The 7,366-nt window shown below is 48.4% G+C and overlaps 1 non-coding gene across 1 annotated transcript; it reads right to left on the bottom strand.

Annotated features, from left to right (window-relative positions):
* Nucleotides 1-1,202: 1,202 nt before the first annotated feature.
* LOC121282712 lies at nt 1,203-1,313 on the bottom strand. The gene has a single exon (XR_005944127.1). It is a non-coding gene; the product is annotated as a U6 spliceosomal RNA (small nuclear RNA).
* Nucleotides 1,314-7,366: the final 6,053 nt, after the last annotated feature.

Genomic DNA, 7,366 nt, shown 5'->3' with positions numbered 1-7,366 from the left:
ACAGACCAGCTCTGCATGGCTTAAAATAATGAAAATAACAGTGGCCTGTTTTCCATTTCCTGACTCATTCTCATTCTAATTATCATAACAAGGATTCAGAAAATATTAATAAACAATGTGAAAAGTAAGTATTGAAAACTGATATGTTCTGCACAATGATGTATTGTGTTACACCCTTTCCTAGGACCTAGTACCTCAATTCCACAGATGGAGGATCTGGCCACTCTGGTGCGATGTTCTCCCACATGCTTAATAATTGGTAGTTTCCTGATTCTCATACTGGCTATCTCCAGTAAATGTTGTAGAGGTGGATCTTTCTAGGAGGCGGTTCAGCTTTGAAGAATATCTTAGAGAGAAAGATTCATATTGGCCACCATTCTGTGATGGAAATCACAGGTGGTGTCAAGAAGATATAATAATGTTATTGGAAATTATTTTAAAATAGAGTTCTAGTGGTTCTATGTCTATTTATGTGTTTTAATTGGATCAAAGCCAACAAGTCTGGGTGCTTTGAAGTATAGTAGTTTTGAGATGTTAGTTAGATAAATGTAAGGAGGGTAGAAGGTAAAGTGTAAATTTGCATTTGTTAAAAGAAACCATTCAAGGCTGTGGGTGAAATCTTACACCTAGCTAGAAGACACCAAGCAATGTGTTCATTTTTTACGAATGAAATTGATGGGATGAAAGGATGTTATTGTTCGGAGAGGTAAAGTTAAAAGCCTGGTGATACAATTGAAAATTTACATTCAAAGAAAAAATATGCATAAAGGAGAAAGGAGATTGTGTGTAAGGGAGAGGCATTTTAAGCTCCAACCAGTGCGAGAAGCCTTCAGCCTGTAAACCTCAAGTCTGTCTGCAAGGACACAGAGCTGAAAGAAACTCATTTTGAATGTGACTGTCCAGGATGTGCTTTGCCAGAGGTCTGTTAAATCTATGGGCAGAATTTTCCATCTGGTTGGGTGGGTGGCGGGGGGGTGGGGAGGTGTGTTGGTGGTGGAGCAGAAGGCACCCCCAGTGTGTTTCGCAGCTCCTGGGGACAGCGGAAGTGGGCGGGCGGTGGCGCAACTGCAATCGCCGCCGGATTCAATGGCGAACCCGGCGACCTGTTTAAAAGGCAAGCTGCAGCAGCTCCAAGGCTGCTGTACATGGTCAGAGGTTTGGACCAACACAGATACAGGCTGGTTATGCAGGAGTGTAACTCTTTCGAGTTGGAACGCTTCACGATTTTGCGTGTCATCCTTGCGCAGGGGCCATGCTAATCTTCTCTGTATCGTTCCAATTTTAGTATATGGGCGGGTGGTCACTGTGCGCCCTGGTTTTTGGACAAGTGCCTTGCTGCCCTCCTCAAGGAGGTGGCAGCACGCTGAGGGTGCTCACCTCTGAGGATGGGAGGAGGAGATTACCCCACTTGACAAAACGTGTGTGGGAGGAGGTAGCAGAGGTCTTGAGCTCCCACGACGTGGTGTGGCTCACATGGATCCAGTGCCTCAAGTGCTTTAGCAACCCACTGCCCACGGGAAGGGTGAGTAGCATATTGGCATCATTCACTTCACCCAACATATAAGCTTCTGCCCCCCCGGTGCCCCGCCCATGTCTGACTGGCCTGAATGCAATGACTCATTGATGGCATGTATCATTAGCTGGGTGGGCCAGCAAACATTCCCTATGCATAGGTCAGCCTGAGAGGGTGGTGATGAGATGGGTTCTGCCCATGCGCAGCATGTGGTGGACTGGGACCCACATGACTGTGGTCAGGGCAACCTGGAGGATCTGCACCCAGGCGCAGTGCTCGAACTCCAGGACATGTCAAAGTCAAGGTGATGGTGGGAGGGGATCTTCAAGGTGGCAAGGCACAGATAGATCTGCTGCCCTCTGCGCTCCACGTCATTGTGCTTCCTTGCTACAGCAGGTTAAACTGCGTGTTCCCAAGTGTGATAAAGGCAGCATGTGGCCAAGGTGGGGGGGTTGGGGGGGGTGCAGGGTGGGAAGGACACACCTGGCATATTTGTGTGAGTGTTCAACAGCAGCGAGGTAAGGATGTACTGCACCCCTGCAATGGCCAACGGGGCTTGGGGTGGGTCGGCCACGAGAAGATTCACGGTACATGTATCACTTATCAATACTCTTTTCTCATTTCCAGGAGAATAATTCTCATAACACCGCCAAGTGGGTGAGGACTGGGGGTGGGCCAGCCCAGGTATTGTTGCTTAGCCGCTTTGAGCAGGAGGCCCTCAGCCTGCTGAGGCACCTTACACCCAGGTACACTAGAGCTGGAGAGGCTGGGGTTCTACAGGCAAGTATGTGTGACCAGCACTCACGTCACCAATAGCCTCCCAACAGCCTTGGCAGTGCTGATTGTTGAGTGAGCGATGTTATCAACATGGCTTGCCCATTGTGTGTGAAATGATGAGCACATGGTGATCCGGGGGGCAGGCACATATATTGACATTGTCCGCACGCTAATTGATCGAATTTCCTTACTCATCCTTTCAGCATCAGCAGCGCAGGGCTGGGACCCAGAGCAGCAGGGGCCCCCTTTGACACCTGAGGGCCATGAAGTTCCAACATCACAAGCGTCAAACCATCTCTGCCAGGCAGGCACCAGCACAGACACTGGCACCTCAGTGGGCATCAGATCTTCAGCTAGTGTCCCAGGACACAGCAGTGAGGGCACTTCACAGTCATTGGAGGAGCTGGTGAAGACAGAGAGTGCCCATGGCGCCAGCAGTCGGAGGACTGCAGGGGCCCAGGCACATGATCAGTCCGTGGCTCATGATGAGCCTCTGGAACCATCTGCGATGCAGCCAACTCATGAGATGCGGCCAGATGTGTGGGACTATCTCTTGGAGATACATGAGACTGTGCTTGGCTTGGTGTCAGTGGTGGAGGAGCCTACGCAGACCATAGCCAATGCATTGAGCCTGATGGAAGAGCGCCAAGCTTCCTCCATGGAGAGAATGGCGACTTTCATGGAGAGGCAGCTCCGGGGGCAGGATCAGGGGTTCCTGGGGCTGCACTTGGACATGCAATCCCTCATAGTGGTATTGACCTCAGGTGGTCAGTGCCCATGTGGGTGGTGATTTAGGCACCAGGCCTCCCACCTTGGTACCCATCCATCTACGGTGAGCAGAGAGGGCCGAACGGATCACATGTTGGTTCAGCAGCTGCCTGTCATCTCTGCAGGCTCCTCTCAGGGCGCTCCGGATGAGGCCGGCAGCTCCTCCATCCCTTTGCCAGTAACCGCAGCATCCAATGAGTCTGCGATGACTGGGCAGATGCCAGTTATGGAACTGGCATCTCCCTCCCAGGTGGGGCCAGCACAGCCTCCACAGGCCAGAGGATGACTGCCAAGGTCATCAAGGCCAACAAGACAGCACAGTGAGCAGGTTGTCTCAGATGCCAGTGCCACAAAGACATAGCACATGCAAACGTAAAATGAAGGCACCTTAGGCACACCCCGGGTTCATCACTGGTGGTATTTTGTTGGCCCCCCCTATGAGTTCCTTCTGCTTGTGTTTGCAGTGTGACACCATTTTATTTGTGTTATGTTAAGAGACTTTTGTGAAAGAATTAAATTAAGATCGTCTAACATGGCTCAGGGTGCCTCTTTTCTTGGGCAGGTGGATGGATTCCTGAGATGTTATGAGTTTTTTGTGTGTCATTGACATTTATTGACTGGGCCTATCGTCAATGCTCCTATCCTGACAGATTTTGCACTCAGGTCACGAGTATGGAGGCTGCAACCCAGGCTTGTGTTGGAGGTCCATATGTTCTGTGCTAGCTGCAGTTCCTTGGATTTGGGCATCCCGGGTGTCCCTGCCTCCCTGGAGTATGCCCAGGTCAGCGTCTGCCCCATCAGCATTTCCCTGTGCATAGTCATCCTCGGACTCACTGCTGGACTCATCGTGTTCAGCCGCAGCCACTCCGTCTTCATCTTCTTTGTCCACTGCATCCCCCCTTTCCAGCGCAAGATTGTGGAGAGCGCAGCATGCAACCACTATCATTGACACACAATCTGGGGGGTACTGGAGAGCGGCCCTGGAACGGTCCAGGCATCTGAAGCACATTTTGAGAAGACCGATGGCTCTCTCCATCACAGCCCTTCTGGAGGTGTAACTTCTATTGTACACTGCTCAGCTTCTGTTCTTGGATGGCAGAGAGGCGTTATGAGCCACCTTTTGATAATATAGCCCTTATCACCCAGCAGCCATCCATCAAGCCAGGCTGGAGCACTGAAGAGATCCAGCACCTGGGAGTGTCTGAGGATGTAGTCATTGCGGGAGCTGCCTGGGTACCTTGTACAAACTTGTGGAATCAGCTGCTGGCACCTTGATGGCCACCTGTGTGCAGTCTATTGAACCCTGGACACGGGGGAAGCCAACAATGGCCACAAAGCCTCTGGCTCGCTGTGTCTGGCCAGCCTCGTCCCAGTGGTAGGGGATGAAGATCAATGCACACTTGAACAGAGCGTTTGTGACCTGCTTGACACAAGCGTGGACAGCTGATTGGGAGACACCGCAAAGATCACCCACCGAGCCCTGGAAAGAGCCGGATGCATAGAAGTTGAGGGCAGCTGTGAACTTTAGAGCTATGGGCATGGGGTGCCCACCCACACAATTAGCTGAGATCTCTGGCTCAATCAACTGACAGATAGTGTTGACTGTCTCCCTTGACAGACAGAGTCTCCTTCGGCACTGCACCTCAGACATATTGAGGTAGCTGCTTCACCACCTGTATACCCTGGCAGCAGGATAGTGGCGTCTTCTGCAGCCCCTTCAACCTTGGATTACCTCTTGGCCCTGCACCCCTTGTGCCTGCACCTCTTCTCCCAAATGTGGCTCCCCTGGAGGCTGAATATGCACTCCTGGCCTCCTCCCCCTTCTAGTCCTTCCTTCCTCCTAGAGGAGGTGCCTCTGGTGGAAAGATCACCTCCCATTCCCAGGCTAAGTGAGGCTTCCTGAAACACACAGGCCCCAAAACAAACCCTCACTGCAAAGTGCTGACCTGGAGCTTATGAGTCCAGTCCAAGCAGCTGGTATGTGTTTTGAAGTTTTCCAGCTCACACAGGCAAGTTTCAGTAACTTTTGTACAATAACTTTTAAATCTGTAAAATCAAGACCCCACTGAGCCCTCTTCTCCCACTTGTGGATGAGGTTTATACAAGTTTCTGCTACCCGCCTGCTCGTTGTGCCCATGCGATGAGCCGAAGATCGCATGGGCGCTGAAAAATCACCATCAATTGGAGCCTCAAGGGCCTTAAGTGGCCAGTTAATTAATGGTGGGTGTGCAACGGAGATCATCTCGAGCCTGCCCACCGAAATATCGCAATGGCGCACAGTGATGCCAGGACGCTCACCTGATGTCACCGTGCGTCATTTTATGCGTTGGCGTGTGGGTCCTATCCCCCAGACGTCAAATGGAAAATTCTGCTCCATGAGTTTTACTGCTGTCTTAGTGGGTGTAATTGAGTGTCAGATTAATTAGGGGATTTTTGTAGTTATTATAGTAGTAATTTTGTAGACATACGTATGAGTTTACAATCTTTCTTGTATAATAAAGTTTTACACAAAAAACCTCTTGAGATTCGGTGGTCTTGTTACTTCTGAATTCAAAGCCCGTTTCTTGAAATGTACAAATTGCAAAAATGGATTATGACAGTTGTTTCAAGTTTCCCTCTGGGATTTGAACAACTCAGCCTTCACCATCTGCTGTGTCATAATAGCAGCATTAATAAAGAGGAAAGCTCTGGGACTGTAAACAGCCATTCACACTGCAGGCTATGTTGATATATACTATCAATTCAGTCCTTTTGTGTAGCATTTGTAAATTTTGCATTCATCATATGTGTCACTATGTGGATTGAGCGTTTCTTTCTTTTCATTGGTACAATACAATTTTGACTTTGAGTCAGATCTAACAACTTAATTTGTATTAATTTGATCCCTCAGAGAAACTTGCTTGTGTGGCCTTTGAATCAGTGATCTATGCTTCCCCCCAGATGAATATTGGAACTTTTTTCTGATAGAACACCATTACACCATCAATCATAAGATTCACTGATATGCTAAAGACAACTTTGGAATAACTGCCTTCTGTCTAACATAAGAATGCCACAATTTCATATGGGTGACCATCACAACCCCTTGTACACTACGCTCCAAGCCCCTTCAACAACCCATCCTCATCCTAGACCAGCATAGGGACTATGACCTGCTGCCAAATTTATCATTGCATACTTCTAAAGGAGATTCTTTTCCATGTAGAGAGGATCGCATATTGCACATGGACTTCAGCGGCTCATCAATGCCTGCCTCTATTTCAGTCGGAGAAAGTAACAATCATCAGGAGAGAGATGTCCGTCGCTGAAGAGAGTACAGCCATAGTTGAGAAGGTCACTTAATTTGAGAAGCACATTCTCCAAATGCAGGGCAAGTTCTTGCATGGAGACAAAGGCTGCAGTTAGGGAAGCAGCAGGGATGCCTCGCTCCCTGGATCAGGGCTAGTACATCACTGATGTAACAGTCACATATCTTAAAAAAAAAGTTTATAAAGGTCCATTTTAAAAGGTTCCCTGTTTATACTGCTTCATGGCATATTCTGCATTCAATAACGTGCAAATGAATTTGAGCAGAAACTCGGGATAAAAAGAACATTTTTCAAAATAGGCACAATTTTGTGCACTACTTGTGCTGGACGAATTGACAGTTACACCCAAAGGGAAACTCTGCCCTTCCATACTCTGCTGACACTGTTTTGGAATTTAATGCTTGGGTGGCCATTAAACTGCCATCTCTCAGAGGCTACAATCCAGCAATAGGTGGATTACTGTTACTTCTTGCACCAATTTAAAAATCATCCTCTTGTTCCAAATTCCATAAACCAACATCAGGCCATTATAACCCATCTGTAATGATACCTAGTTAAAGGGAAGCAGCCAATAACATTTTAAAATCTCTTAATGAGGGGTGAGAGACTATATGATAGACTCCACTTCAGCTTGTGAAGCAGTCCGGGCCATAATTAAAATATGGATCATATTGGCATAGCAATGTTAGCCCGATCACTTGATGAAACAGTATAGTGGGTGGAATTTTCCATTCCGTGACCAAGGCCAGAATTTTATGTTGATCAGGCACGTGTCCAACATGAACGCACATGAAATTGCGAAATGACATCAGGTATGTGTCCCGACATAATCGCGCACGCAAGCAATATTGAGGTCTGCGTGTGCATGCAGGAGTCGGAGGCGCACCCACGACAATGAAAGGGCAAATTAAGGCCATTAAAAAGCCGATTGTCCATGATTTTTACATTGCCGATTCGATTTCCCGCTCATTAAATGGGCAAAGCGGACAGCCCGTTTTCA

Source organism: Carcharodon carcharias, chromosome 9, assembly GCF_017639515.1.
Source record: "Carcharodon carcharias isolate sCarCar2 chromosome 9, sCarCar2.pri, whole genome shotgun sequence".
Classification (NCBI taxonomy): domain Eukaryota; kingdom Metazoa; phylum Chordata; class Chondrichthyes; order Lamniformes; family Lamnidae; genus Carcharodon; species Carcharodon carcharias.
The sequence above is the reverse complement of the archived record's forward strand: the minus strand, read 5'-3'. Positions and strand labels throughout refer to the sequence as shown.